This window comes from Dipodomys spectabilis, unplaced genomic scaffold (genome assembly GCF_019054845.1).
Source record: "Dipodomys spectabilis isolate Male_0828 unplaced genomic scaffold, ASM1905484v1 ptg000783l, whole genome shotgun sequence".
Taxonomy (NCBI): Eukaryota; Metazoa; Chordata; class Mammalia; order Rodentia; family Heteromyidae; genus Dipodomys; species Dipodomys spectabilis.
Genome location: NW_024871460.1, coordinates 15,760,729 through 15,776,588, shown reverse-complemented (window position 1 = coordinate 15,776,588; position 15,860 = coordinate 15,760,729). Strand labels below are relative to the sequence as shown.

Genomic DNA, 15,860 nt, shown 5'->3' with positions numbered 1-15,860 from the left:
TTTGTTTGTGTGTTTTGTTTGTTTGTTTGGCTGGTTCATGGAGCTCTTTGCATTAATTTTTTTTGTAAGAACAGAACATTTATTAGGATATGAAGAAGAACATAGGGAGGAGAAGTTTGGTAACAGTGAGTGAGTATCCCTTGAACACTTATGAAATTTCTGTTTTGTTTTTTTTTTATTTAATTTCATGCCTTAACATTCAAGTGGAGGATTTATTTAATCCATTATTTCTGATCACATTACACTTTTGGGGACTGACTATAAAGGGCCAATAGATGTCCTCTGGAGCCTCATCAGAACTAGGGTGTGGAGATGTGCGGTGGCTACATTTGTCATTTCCATGGTTGTTGAGATAGGGCTTGTTCTGTGTGTGTCCTCTGGTGCTGGGTGAGGAGTGAGTTCCATGTAAAGCCCCTCCACACTCACTGCAGACACAGGGTTTCTCCCCTGTATGAGTCCTCTGGTGTTGGGTGAGGCTTGACTTGTCACTGAAATCTTGCCCATATTTGTTATTCTTTACTTGTGTAATTCTTGAGGTTCCAGCTTTCACTAATAATTTGCTTGTAGCATTTGGATTCACTTTCTGGACTGTTCCAAGCTTGTCCTCCATCATTTTCTCAGTCTCTCCAGATCTCCCCATCTGTCCTTTGAGTGGGCTGGGAAAGACCCTTGAAATAACTCCATGTCTTATCTTTTTATGTGTGGGTTTGGTGAGTCCTTTGGTCTCTTGATCTGCAACTTTGTCATTCTGGTAGTATTAATGTTGTTGTTCCTGAAGCTGGACCCCTGAACAGGGATCCCATGGTTGGAAGGTTTTTTTCTGAAAGATGTTCTTGGGAAGGTCTGTGAGTGGTGACTGTGCTCCATGTGTTGACTGAGGAATTTCTGGCTGGAGAAGGCCAAAGAGCACAAGGTGCAAGGATGGATCTTTGGTTTGTGTTCTGTTTCTGCTGTGAGCTCTTTCTTCCACTTGCTGCCCCACTTGCTGCCCAGTTCCTGTCCATACTCATCCCCATTCCAGACCAGCAGCTCATAGGGTGTCTTGATGACACGGCAGGTTCAGACCAGTTTCTGCTCCTCAGCATACCAGGCACAGTTCACATACCTCATCCAGTTGTCCTGGGATTTATCCTTTCCGTCTACATACACTTAGCGATTTCTCCCTTTTGTGATCATCCAGGAGTACCCACTGTTGTCTGCATCTTCATCTTCTGTGATCTGGCCCTCCTAGGGGCCAAAGTGCAGACCTAGTGTCTCTGCCTTTATTTTTGAAAGCTGCCTAAAATAATACTGTTAAACATACAAACATGTATTGTGAGACTCCAGGAGCTCGAGGAGGATGTAGCTAGAGCCTCTGGGAAGCCACAATCCAGGTGCTTGCTGGCTGGGGCTGTGCTCTCACCAGAGGCTCAGCTCGGGAAGTTTGTGACTGTGGCTGCTTTAAAATTGGAAAATTTATTTGTAAAGGCTGTGACATTGTCCAGACTGACCTCTGTTTTGCCTCTCGACTGGTATTTTTTTCTTATTTCTCAGAAATATAACTGCTTTCTGCCAGAAGTCATCTTGTGCTGAGCACAGAAACTAACCCCCAAGCAATAATTCCCCAGAGTAACAGGAGGCTATCAGCAGGACGCCAAGGAGAGCCAGGGAACTGGGTGGGGAGCCTGTCTGAAGTAGCTGGGAATACAAATACCTTGAGAATATTCAATTCTTCCTTGTGCCTTTACCCTGAATAACCCTAAAGCTGTTGCCTGTCCAGGGAAGAGAGATGTTTAGAGTCACTACCTACCAAGTTTTGGTAAAAGCAAGAATAAGTTCCTCTTAGTTAACTGCACTTAGTTAAATGCTCTGTCCTGACCTGTGATTTCAGAACATGTATGAAGATGAATGGATTGGAAAATTATATCACTATCATCTTCAATTTGAGGCTGATAGAATATTCGATTCCTCTTTGCACAGGTAGGGGTGAGAATCTCTGCACATCAGGATTTCGGATTCCATGTTTGTTTTATTTAAGCATTCTTATGTGATGAATTTAATAGCTACTAACATTAAACCATCCTTGAATGTTTAGAATAAATTTCTATTTCAAGATGTGTTATATTTCTAATGCTCTTTTCTACTTTGTTTCCTCCTACTATAAATTAAAGTTATTTCATTGATAGGCATAAGTGATACTGTTCTAAGATTTACATTGTGGTCTGACATTAATGAACACCTATTGAAACTCATGGTTATATTGACTTTGCAAGATTATTTTATAAGGTTTTCTCTTATTTAAAGTAATCTCAGTAGCATTACACTTCATTAATTATTGAAAGTTCAAAAAAATTTCCTTGAACCATCCCCTAGCCTTTGGTTTTTGGTGAAATACTTTTGTCAAATTGATTTTCTATAGGAACAAGTTTGGTTAATATTTCTAATTTGTTCAGGGTCATTTCTGTGTAAATTCAGTTTTCTATAATATTATATAGTGGTGATTTCCAAATTTACTTTGTATAAATAAATCATGTATCTTATGGCTCACTAAAATTTGAACTTCTGTTATTAAGTACATTTTTGAAGTCAGAAAACTGAGGCTGGTAGAATATCTGATTCCCCTTTTCACTGTGGAGAGAATTTCTTCAATTAAACATTTCTAGCCCAATGTTTTATTTTTGTTTTTGCATCCATTGCCTTAAACCTCACTTCATGTCCACCCAGTGCCCCAGAAACCTGCCTGAGAAGTATACTGAAATATGAATCTGCTGTCAGGGGCTGATAGAATCCCCTTAAAATATTACTACTTTTCCATGGCAGCATTTCAAGCCCTGTCAAATTCTCTACTGAAGAAATATTCTGGCCATTTTTTACTAAAATTAAACAGCCTGAATGTAGCTAAGGGGAAACTAATCAAGATGACATCCTGCCATATATTGTGGTTAAAGGAATCTGTTCTCTTCTCTAAATAAAAATATTAAAGTAGACCCTTACTTTGTAGCAACTTTTGCAAAAGTATATCTGGTGTAGATGGCACAACCCAATAACTCAACCAACTATTTTTTTAAAAAGTACTAGGCAAAAATATTTGCTGATTCGTATTATTCCTCATGAGTTTCTTGCAATCAAAAAGTGACCCAAAATGATAAACATAAGCAATGTGTAATTTAGAGGAGACATTTTTGCAAACAAGAAGATTTTTGACATATCAGTTCATTTCTGTTCTTAGACAGACATGAGAAATGGATTGAAGAGAGAAAAACAAAATTGAGTACCTGATCTAACTGTAATGAAATGAGGAATTGTGCTCCAGTATTAGTGCCAATTGTAAATTGGGTTTCTGAGCACAAGATAGAGTATATTATTTTAGGAAACTGAACTTCTGAGAGCCTGATCATTATATGCCATTAGAGTGAGGACAATGGCCCATGTGGACTCTAGTTTATTTGTTCCTTACTTACCTACACAACTTCACCAGGTTCTGTGTTTCTCCTTATTCACTCTGCTCCAGTATTCTGATTAGTATTTCAGTTCACATATTAACATTTCATTGGCCTCAGGACTTTAAGCTCTACTTTCCGATGTTCATCTTTTCAAAAATCTCCACATAACTCTCATAGTCATAATTGAAATCTTATCCCAAATTATATCTTCTCAGTGATGGCTTCTCTGCCCACACTTATCCTTGTCTTGAATAAACAATAAGTAGACATTGTAATTATGGAGAATATTTAAGTTCAAAGAAATGGAGTCATAAGTATAGAATGGGAGGTATATCTGGATAAGAAAGATTTCTGTATGAGAAAAGTCTAATTCAAGCTTTAAAATGCACTGGTTCTCCTATAAAAATTAATCTCATAGGGCAGGGAAGGTGGCTCAGTGGTAGAGCACTTGCCTTGCATGCGTGAGGCCCTGGGTTTGATTCCTCAGCACCACATAAGCAGAAAAAGCCAGAAGTGGCGCTGTGGCTCAAGTGATAGAGCACTAGCCTTGAGCTGAAGAGCTAAGGGACAGCGCCCAGACCCAGAGTTCAGGCCCCACAAGAGACAAAAAAAAAAAAATTAATCTCATAACTGATTATTTTTAAACGTCAACTTAATAGGCTTATATCACAGACAAAAATGTGTTACAAGGCAGGCTGTTTTATATTCAATCATATGATTACAAATATTTCTAAATTGATCGTGCACTCCATTGTTTGTGTACTTAAGTGCATCAGAAATGCACTTAAAACATCTGCAGAGATTTTGAGGGAGACTTGAGCAGGCATCTTATTCATTCCTATATGATCAAAATGAAAGATAGCCCTGACTCTGAGGGAGGGATTAGATTTGCTACCAGAACTACATTATAAAGACTGTCTTTTCTCTCCTGTCAATGAATAATTCTGATGCCACAGAGATTATGGGTTCCTCAAAAACAATGGTAGCCTTACCTTTCAAAACATATTAGCAGGCCTGTAATAAAAGAAATACATTCAGGAAAGTAGCGGAGACTTGGTTTTTGATACAGAAATAAATACTAAAGAACATTACCGAGGAGCATATTGTGTGAAAAGGTATCTGTAGGATTGTTGGTACTTATCCACCGTTTGTGGAAGGAAGATGAGATATGGATAAAATGAAAAGATTAGGAAACTTCCTATATTTCTTTTAGTGTGTGTAAAGTTACATATTCATATATTCAGATCACAAATTTAAATATTCTTTATGTTAAATATGGTTTAACTATTGCATATGAGGATACAAAGATTTGTGATACATCGTATATACATCATGACACAAGCCACACTTATGTGTATCTTTGTTTCTAGCTGTTAGAAACAGTGATTTGTTGCATTTGGAATGCAGCACAAAATTCAGCTCATTCATGCTGTCATCTAATCTCCCATGTAAGTCCACAGACTCATCTGCTCTCCACTGGAGGAAGAATGCATGCAATACCTCATTTACTGTTAACCACAGGCTATTATTTTCACATCTCTATTTAGAACCATGTTCATATCCTTGTGTTGGACAAAATCTGCTACCTGGACAAATGGGAATATATTACATAGAAAAGTAAATGTCAACAAATGTTAGGATCAAATGTGCAAGAATATTATCACCATGAAATTTCAGCTTTTATAGTACAGATCAAGTTATGAGTAACTTTATAAGATTAAGGTTAAATACATTGTTACCATTTTTACCTGTGACTTCTAGTTTCTTATTTTTTGATGTTGATAATTAAATTAGGAAATATATTTAGCTTACTTGTTTATACATTAACTGCCCAAAAGTATTTAAGTAGACTTTTTTGTTTTACTAGTACACAAACTGCATATTACAACCCAACAGATCTTAATGGATTCCTTTAAGAAACTGCTAACATACACTCTATAATTTTATGTGAAGCTAAACTGCTAAAACTGGCAATAACTGTATTCCAAAAACAAACCACTTTTTAGGCCAGTTTTAGTTACACAAAAGCCAATTTTATTTTAACTGCTTGAGAATTAGAGTCACACTAAAACTTGTATTAATATGTGATTTAAAATTAATCTCACAAATGAAATTTCCAAATGAAAAGATATTTACAAGAAACTTTTCTCTGAGAATGAATATAAAACAATGTATTTCTCTCTTTTTAATGCCTGTGGCTGAAATCGCTGATTCTACCAATTAAATGTATCTTTTTCTCTTGAGAAGATTCTATAGAAGTCCATTAGTCATACTGGAAAACAACAGTAATTCTGCCTTATCTTTCTGTTTTACAGAACACTGAAATTAATCCCATTTTACAGACAGTAATCAATCAGTACATTAATTAAAATTCATATACTCCATACAATCAGTAATTTAATTAAAACTCACATACTTTGACTAATTGTGATTCTCACAATGCACATTAATCTTACGATCTTCCTGTGTAAGAAACAATTTATTTGGACTTATGCTTCCCATTCAGCAGTAGTTATGCTGCAACATTAGTTAATAGACAATTATGCAAAACCATCTTGATATTTATTATAGATCCCTGTTGTATGGTGATAACATTCCAGCAAAGGTTAGCTTTCTACGGATGAGCATGCCAGGCTAACATAAGGAATGGCAAACATAAGCAATTGTAACCTGAAGATTAGGTAACAAGTCCACTTTGAATTTGCTTTGAACTAGAAAAATATTTTCTATTTCCACTACAAAACAAACAAACAAATATACTATTTGTGGAGTTCCCCTTAGGTGTAAGAGACTAAGTTAAATTTCAGTGGACATATAAATTGTTAGGGATTTAGATAGAACAAATAACTAGAACAGATGATTTATAATTTCTCCAGCTATATTAAAATTCTATTAAGCAAACGTTGTAGCATATGGGTTGGGGGAAGATCTAGAGTTGACATAGAGAAGACAACTTTCACAGTCTGGGCTATCATGAAAGACTTCATGGAAAGAGGTTATGGTTTTATTTTTTAAATCTAGTTTAAAAAGACAAAATATTTTCATGTGCAGGAATGAGAGAAAGAAAAATCATCATCCCTTAAAGATGAAGATTGGCAAGAGATGCACTGGAGAAGAAACTATTGAGATTAGCCAGATCATAAAGGAAGAGAACCATGGAGAGAAAGCAGAGAAGGAATGCTGAGAAACTCTAGAGTCAAAGTGAAGACTTTTAAGCACCAATGAACATTTGTCTGAAGTGGTGTGTCAGTTTGGGGAAATGACTTGATTTGTACTGATGGGAAATTCTGCAATGGATCAGTGAGGTGATATTCCAGAGAGAGAAAGCAAAGTGGAGAAGAGGCTATTTTTCAGTAACAAGGACATGAGCTCCAAACATGCACATGGAAATATAAAATCTTAGATCACTTCAGGGAAGAACTAACCTCCTGACTCCATGAATGACTGAATGAAAGGTGGAAATGGCCACAGCACTTTGCACTATCTGGTGACTATATTTCCAACAAACAAAAAACAAAAAAAAGACAGTGAGGAAGAAAGGCCTATTTCTTACTACATTGAAGCAACGTTTTCATTCCATACATCTGAAAAGGTGTGTTTGTCTCTTCTAAAGTTTTGAGTATGGCTAAAATGTAGGCAGAATTTCGTAAGTTGGAAAGCATACTTCTTTAGTCAACACTAGAAGTAGCCATGATCTTAGAATGCACATGTGAAACAGAGCAGTTGAGAAAGAGTAGATGTCAGTATTTTTTCGCTATGACAAAATACAAAAAACAACAAAAAACCTTAAAATAAAGAATTATTCTATTTCTTACCATGTTTTCCAAAGTTTTGGCCTATCAGGATGAAGAGGATTTGATACAACAGAACAGGTCATATTATGATAACCAGGAAGGGAGAAGGGAAGAGAGAGACAGAGATGAAGACAGAGAGTTCATGCCTGAACTCATGGGCTTACTTCCTGTCTCCCTTTTCCATCTGAATCCTGTCACCTGCTTTCAGGGCAGGTTTTAGCAGCTTAGTTAATCCTGTCTGGAAATGCCTTTGCAGCAGACATGTAAGTGTGCTTTGTTACTCTCCTAGGTACTTTTACATCCAATCAACTTGGCAATTAAGATTGACCATCACAGATCATGGTTGGGGAAAGAGTTGATGAATTTTGGTTTAGCTCTTTCCAACTTATTTAATTATATTTGGGTAACTTATTTTTTCTAAGGACTATTAGAATTTTGATCAAACTTCCCAAACACAATAATTGATACAGAAAGTACTTGGGGTTCATTACACAATCAACATGAGAACAAGAATTTTTGAGAAAAGTACAATAAATAGTACTGTACTCTTGAGTTAACCGTAAAACAGATTTTATGTATGTAGTTTCTCCTATGTAGGATGTCTTCTAACCTCTATTATCGCATTTGTTCTTTTTAACTCCCCAAATTGTTTAACATTGGCTGTGTTCCAGAGTGCTAGTTATAAATAAGTAGCAGAAAGTAACACATATTAATTTTCAATGTTAAGAATCAAACTGAACTTCATACCATTCCAAGGTTCATACTCTCCAATATTTTGTCTTCCCAAGTGTACCCTTGTGAAGATCAAGAACTATAAGGCAAGTCAAATAATTTTTAAATAATAAACAACAATGCAAATATAATAGAGACCATACTAAATATCAACTTCTAAGTGGTTCAGAGATACTTGCGTTCTCTGTACAAATTAGTTACCCTCTGAATTGTCTATCTTCTTTAATCAAATTATTTTAAAGTGAAATTTACAGCTGCAACATAGTTAAAGAAAAGTGGTTCTAAAGAAAATGTCAATGAACATTGACTATGAGCTCATGATGTCATAAAATAATATGGTTCACAGTGAAACTAGATACCCAGAAAAAGCAGTTTTTCTCTTGAATGGAGAGGGAAACAAAATAAAAGCTTCCAGCCAAAACTCAGAAAACACCTGCAGTATTGAATGTATATATCCACTCATAAGCATCAATTGATATAAATGTGATGTTGAGACAATTTCTCTGGAATACTAGTACTTATTTATTCATTACTTATTTGTTTATTTACTTATATATTATGCTGGTCCTGGGACTTCAATGCAGGACCTGGGGTGCTGTCCCTGAGTTTCTTTTCACTTCAGGCTAGAGTTCTACCACTTGCGCCATAGTTCCACTTTTCTTAATAGTTTATTGGAGAAAAGAGTCTCAGGGACTTTACTGCCTGAGCTGGCTTCACACCATGGTCTTCAGATCTCAGCCTCTTGAGTAGTTAAGATTATAGGCATGAGTCACCAGCACTAGGCATTTAATTTTTTATTATATTTTTTAATTCTCCAAGTTATACACTCCATTAGCAATCCTGCTAAAACCAATTTGTCAGTCTAGCAATAACTCAGCTAACACTATCCCAAGGTCAAAAAAATCAAAATCTCCAGGTGCTAAAATTGTCTCAAGAAATAATTCTAAACCAATTAACTTCAGGACATGAGGCACTCTTGTGTATTTGTCTTAAATTTATGAGTAAAATGGGTTGTCATTTTGGTTGACTGCTATTCATTTAGTAAAGTAACTCTAATTAGGTAAGAGAATATTGTGTAATCCCCATTTGTTCTAGTTGATACCCCCGAAACATTAAGGAAATACAAATCCCAAGCCCACTTTGTGCTTGGGTTTAATATACTTGGATGTTATTCACCCTCATCTGTCTCAGTGTTATGCTTCTCCGTATACAAATAATTTCACCTAAAATAGTGCCTTGAAGTCACCAGCAGAATGATTGTTTTTTCAAGTCTTATAGAAAATTGAAGGGGAGCTATGGGCTCTATTTTAATATCTTCCTCAAACTTTAGCCAATGTTGAACTAAAAATACTACATCAGATTTTTCCACCAACAGATATTTGTTGAAGTAATTATAGCCCATACATCATATACATACTTCCAACGGCACATGTTGATCTCAAACATTAATCATTTCTAAAACAGGTTTCACTGTCCACAGACATAAGGAAACAATTTTCCAGCTCTCTCTTAATCTGTAAAGTGGCATTTTTCACAATGGAATTTGTGTTTTAGGATATAAAGCAGTATTACATTCAGCTCTCTTCAATAATTCTTTCCAACTTTTCCACCTAAGGCCTTGTGGGCCAAAGAGGAATTTTCCTCATGATAATCCACATGCCATTGAGTTTTCAACTTATAGGCATGTGATAAGATTCTTAACCAAGACCACCTTCCTCCCTATCCATGTAAGAGTCAGTCTTAGAGCCATTTACCTGTTCATTTTCCATTTTAAACTGGCTGTAGTGTTTCTTTCTGTAATGTATTGTGATATATTCTCTATAGCACTTCAGAGTCCACTCCAACCTACTTCATCATGTAACTGTTTACATATCTTCACTGATTCATGTAAGATACCTTGATTTTCCTAGCCGATCTTTATGGGAATGAAAGAAAATTTCCCATCTATTATCCTCTTGAGCAGTGCTACCCAATAGGACTGTTTATTACCCTGGAAGTGGTGCACATCTGTGCAACTGGATACTGTGACCTCTAAACCATATTGTGCATTTGAAATGTTAGAACAGCTGAAGGTTATATTTTAATTATATTTATTTTAAATAGCTTCATTTTAGTCATTAAAATATTGGACAATAGAGATCCAGAACATCCAGTTCAAATCGTATACATAACAAGTTTTAAATATACATTAACTAATGAACACATGTAGGATTGTTAAGTAAGTACTATTTCCTATACAGAATGCCTATCTTTATTTGGGACTTAATAAAGGGGTAGAAACTTTATTAAGAGAAGGAAATAAGGAACGAAAAAAGGATGGAAGGGAAAAAGGAAGAAAAGGAGGAAGGAAGGAAGGAAGGAAGGAAGGAAGAAAGGAAAGAAGGAAGGAAGGAAGGAAAAGGGGAGGGGAGGAAGGAAGAAGGGGGAGAAAGGAAGGGAAGGTCAAATGTAAGAGTGAAAGGGAAAGGAATGGGAAAGGACTGGAGGGGAAAGAAGTCGAGAGGAGATAAGGGGAGGGAAGTAGAGTTGAAGGGAGAGAAAGGGAGGAAATAGATGGGAAGGGGAAAGAAGAGTAGGAGAAGAAAGCAAATTGAAATGAAATGCTTTTTAAAGGAAAGCCAGAAATGATCCTCATTACTTCAAAGTAGAAGTTATTCTTTCCACTTAGAGCTAGACAAAGTTGTTTTATAATCATGTTTCAAAGACTTCTTAGAAGAGCTCAAAATTTTAAGTGAGTCTTACACTGATCATGATGAAGTTAATGGCCATAGGAAGAAAATTTCTTTCCAGATCATTCAATCAAATGTAATCAACCAGACCCAATGAACATTCATGATCATTTTCATAAAATGTGAATGAAATGGATTTTTATATTTGCTGTGCTTTTGTAAAACATATTAATTGGAAATTTCTTCATCAGAAATGTAAAAAGTAAGTACATTCCCCTTATTCAAGAACTATTGATACATTTTTAATCCCATAAATTTTAGCATATGTTTTGAGCTACATATAATGTTGCAAAGAGTTCTTGTGCTAGTCAGAGTGAGATATTTGTGTTAATTCTGTTTCTTTAATGCTACTTTAATTGAAAGATGGACAACATTATATTTTTCAAACTGTGTTCTGAGGTGTGGTTGAAAAGATCTTAGTTAATATTTATGATTGACAAAGCTGAGATAAGTAAAACTATACCCCATATCTTCCATAGATCTTTAAGTAGATAGTCATTCAAATAAGTCCGTTATTATAATGACCTTCATAAGAGGTAAATGTTAGGTAAGTGGACTCAGATGCCCACTAGGAGTTCTGGCCATTGTCATCACTAGGTATCACTTACTACATAACTGAATGAACTCTCATCTCTGCAGTTGCTCATTGGCTTTACTTGTTCTAATCTCACTACTGGGACAGATTTCCTTCCCAAGTATTTAGGCTCCACTCAACCCCTGTCTATTTTCTCTCTGGTTTTAAGAATCTTATATATCATAGATTCGGCCTATTGAAAAGCATTAGGTTCATGCAATCCTTCATTCTGTAGAAAGTTCAAGCATGCATCAGGAACTTAGTCCTAAGCCAATCACCTATGTCTGGAGATAATATGGTATCATTAATTAAGTTCAGATCTTCAAGTTTTCCAATTTTATAAAGACCAAAATATCAAGGTTAAATAACAAAATGCCATACCAATATTTTTATTCCCTCAGGTTGTTTTAAAGAGAGCATGAACCCTAAAACATGATGTTCTTATACTATTTCCTAGTAAGTACTCCACATATATTTGCTGTTCTTACTGAGGATTCTCAAATTCCACAATCTAGTCAAAGAAATGATGATTGCTACTCATTAACTGATGGTGATGAGTGATAATTTAAATCCCATGACTTGGTGGTAATTTTTTCTTAAAAGCATTAGCTTTATTTTCCCTCCAAGCAATGTTTTAGAGTTGCTACTTGTGGGTGGGCTGATGGGGGTCTAAGTATAGTATTTATGTGATAGTCCTTGCAAAAGGAATCCTTGTTTACTATGCTCTGCACACCTGTACATCAATACACAGCAGCCCTGCTTTTTATGTATTGACTGGGAGCTCCCTCAAAGTTAGGAGAATTACTGGTATATTCAAGTCCATGAGATTGATTCGTGTGATTTGAACCTCAACTTTCTATCCATCTACAAGGAATTGATACACTCAGGTTTCTACCTTTGAAAACATGAGCACAATATTTTTGTTCCTTAGTGACTTGACTTAAAAATGGTAATACTTGGAGTCATAATAATAATTCAGTTAGCTTGAACACGAAGCCTGCTTCTCTCTGTATCAACTTAAAAATTTCTATTTTACTTACTAATGCTAGTAGTTTTTATACGAATCTATTATAGAAGTTCTACTGAGCCTTCCCTATGTTCATATTTTGGAGAAGTTTTGGTCCTGGGTTGGCAGAGGTGAAGAAAATGACATGGAACTCACTGTCAGAGCACTATTACCATCATAGATTAAAACCATCACACAGACTTTGCCTCAGTCAGTAGTAATTGTTTTCTCTTGAGTGTCTATTCATGAAGATACCATAGAAATTTAGAATGAGTTAGTCTTCATTGCACAGAAATATTTCACATGCATGAATTAGATTCCTGCACTTTAGACCTAAATTCAGGTTACAAGCTCTAGTCATTGTAATTACCAGAATTCCCTCATAATTTCCCCAACATTCCAGTTGACAGTGGACGGCTACTATTTCACGCTGATCCCCTCCTTCTGACTATAGAGCTGGAAATTCAAAAATAGCCCAAAACAGAATGCAAACATTGGATGGATTTTGTTTTTTGATGCAATGTTACTCTTTTTCTTCTTCTTCTTTTTTAATCAGTCTTGGGGGCTGACCTCTGGGCCTGGGCGCTGTCCCTTAGCTCTTCAGCTCAAAGCTAGCACCCTACCACTTGAGCCACAGCACCACTTCCAGATTTTTTTCTGCTTATGTGGTGCTGAGGAATTGAACCTAGGGCCTCATGCATATGAGACAAGCACTCTACCACTGAGTCAGCTTCCCATCTCACTCTTATTCTTTTGATTGGAGAACTGGGTCCATTTAGGGTGGTTATAGAAAGATGTGTTGTGTCTCCTTACATTTTTTTGCTTTCCTGTATTTGGTTTTTTTCCTCTTCCTGTGTTTACTAAATTGATCTTGTAGTGATTTTTGTCTGATGTGTTTCTTTGATTTGATTGTTTTCTTCATATTGTGGTTGTCCCTTTAGTATTCTTTGTAATGCTGGTTTAGTGATCATGAGTTCCTTTAACTTTTGCTTGTCATAGAAAGTTTTAGTTTCATCATCTAGTGTAAGTGATAGTTTTGTTGAGTAGATTAGTCTGGGTTGGCAGTTGTTGATCTTCAGTGTTTGGATTATATCATTCTAGGATCTCCTTGCATTGAGAGTTTGTGTGGAGAGGTCTGCAGTAATTTTGATTTTCTTTCCAATGTAATATAGATCCTTCTTTAATTTTGCAGCACTTGAAATCAGTTCCTTGATGCTCACATCTAATATTTTTACTATGATGTGCCTAGAAGTGTTTCTTCTTGGATCTGGTCTACTGAGGATTCTATATGCTTCTGTTAAGTGGGTGAGATTTTTTTTCTTAAGAGTGAGGAAGTTCTCAGCTATTATTTTACTGAATAGGTTTTCAATGCCTTTACTATTAAATTCTTCCCCCTCATCGATACCAATTATGCATAGATTGGATTTCTTCGCTAAGTTTTCCATTTCTGGACTTCTCTTTGGTAGGTTCTGAGTGTTTTTTCCATACCTTTTGTTCTAGCTCCTCTGTTTTATCCTCAACCTCTGAAGTTCTATTTTCCATTTCACTTACTCTGTTTTACTTACTTGCTTTGTCTTCCAAATGAAGCACTTGTCACTGTTTTGAACTTCCTTGGTTAATGTAATACGAGACTGTTTATCTGATTTAAGACTCTTTTTTTTTTTTTTTTTTTAATTTTATTTTATTTTATTTGAGAACATACTGTACAGAGGGGTTACAATTACATGGGCAGGATAATGCATACATTTCTTACCAAGCATTGCAGCCTCCTCCTTTGTTTACCCTTCACCTCCCTTCCCAGCCTCCCCCCTAGACTCTTTTGTCTCCATTACTTTGCTTAATTTTAGCATAAGATAATTAAGCTTGTGTCAGAGAATATAAAATATTGTGCTGATTGACACTTAAGATTTAACTCTAGGAGCAACAAACCAACAGAGTTTATTGAGGGCATATTATTTATCAATCATTTGTTCTTTAAGCAACAATTTTTTTCTCACTTCACTTTATTAACATAGGACTTTAAAACAATATTCTTCATTGTATTTTAGCTTTATATTTTTCCTTCCTACAACTTTTCCTTCCTCTATTACCTTGGCATTTTTTTCTGCTTGTTAATTTTTATTTCTTTATAAAAATACTTTTGTATGACACATATCGATAACATTGAGCAAAGAAAAATGATCATTGTGAATTATGTAATATTTGTATCACATTTTGGCTTTCAAGACCGTGTCTCACTGTGCTGTATAGTCCAGACTGGGCTTGAACTTGCAATCTTTTTGCCCCAGCCTACCAGGAAAACAGCAATTCCTGGTGTGATTCGCACTGTCTATGGGCAAGTATGAATACATAGGCTACAAGGATACATACAAGGATACATAGTTGTATCCTTGAGGTAAAGCCTTTTGTGTTGCTTCCATTAGCATGTCATTAATCTCTTTGTATGTACCAAGTAGAGATAACAAGCTCTGTGCAGTGATTTGGCCTCTAGGAGGGACTTACTTCCAATATTGTGCTTGGACCAGTGAAAGGACACATTTTATTAGGCTTATAAAATAAGTTTGAAATGTAAAATATATGTAAAGTATATAATCTTACAAGGCTTATAAAAAGGAATTTAAATTATAAAAATGAGCTAGGCACTAATATCTCACACCTGTAATCCTAACTACTTAGAAGCTGAGATCTTAGAATCATGGTTCAAAGCCATCCTACGCAGGGAAGGTCTGTGAGACAGTTATCTCCAATTAACTAGCAAAAATCCAGAAGTGGATCTGTGGCTTAGTGAGTAGAGTGCTAGCTTTGAGCATGAAAGCTCAGGGACAGTGCCTAGGTCCTAGTTCAAGCCCCAGTACCAAGAAAGAAAAACAAAACACCATAAAAATGAGGTTATCTGAATTATACTTAGCTTCTCATTATAGATTGAATTTTTTTTTATACCAGATATATGATATGCCAGTCATAACTTAGTATAAACCTTTCAGGAAAAGACGTGCATATGAACTCTACCGCCCCACCCCCCCATGCCTTCTTTTAGTTTAATTGTTGGCTAGTCCTAAATGAACAAATGCTTAGAGACTCTTCATTTTCTTCTGCTGTTTCTTTCTAATAGTCATATTAGAAAGTTTGTAATTTCCTTGTCTAAATGTCCCAAGCATTAGGGACTAATGTTGAAGCTGGCATGATAACATAAGTAGCTGTGAAAATTACCCTGGTAACTAGAGATCATTTTTACTCACTAGCTTCCATCACAAGCAATTTGGTTCCAACAGCTAACAAATATCAATGGTCCAAATCTACAGCTTGTTGAAATCCTTTAATCTTTGCATGATTTACTATGCTAAGAAGACAGCTCTCAGCTTTAATTTTAACTTACATGATTTTAAAAGATACATTAACTTGGAAGCTAATTGCAAGTATTTTTAAATAACTTCTGTAAGTGGCACAAGCTATAGTTAGCCATATGGACTATCACATCTTACACCATAATACTCTGTTATTTTGCTATTTGTCTGCTTGAGATGGGCTACAGTAATTTAGTTATTTTCAAAGTACATTGTTCCTCACTGAAAGGCTTGTGTGTGTGTGTGTGTGTGTGTGTGT

At 35.7% G+C, this 15,860-nt stretch overlaps 1 pseudogene; it reads right to left on the bottom strand.

Annotated features, from left to right (window-relative positions):
- Window positions 1–332: 332 nt before the first annotated feature.
- The window catches only part of LOC122102286, a 141,069-nt pseudogene continuing 125,541 nt past the window's right edge, over window positions 333–15,860 (bottom strand).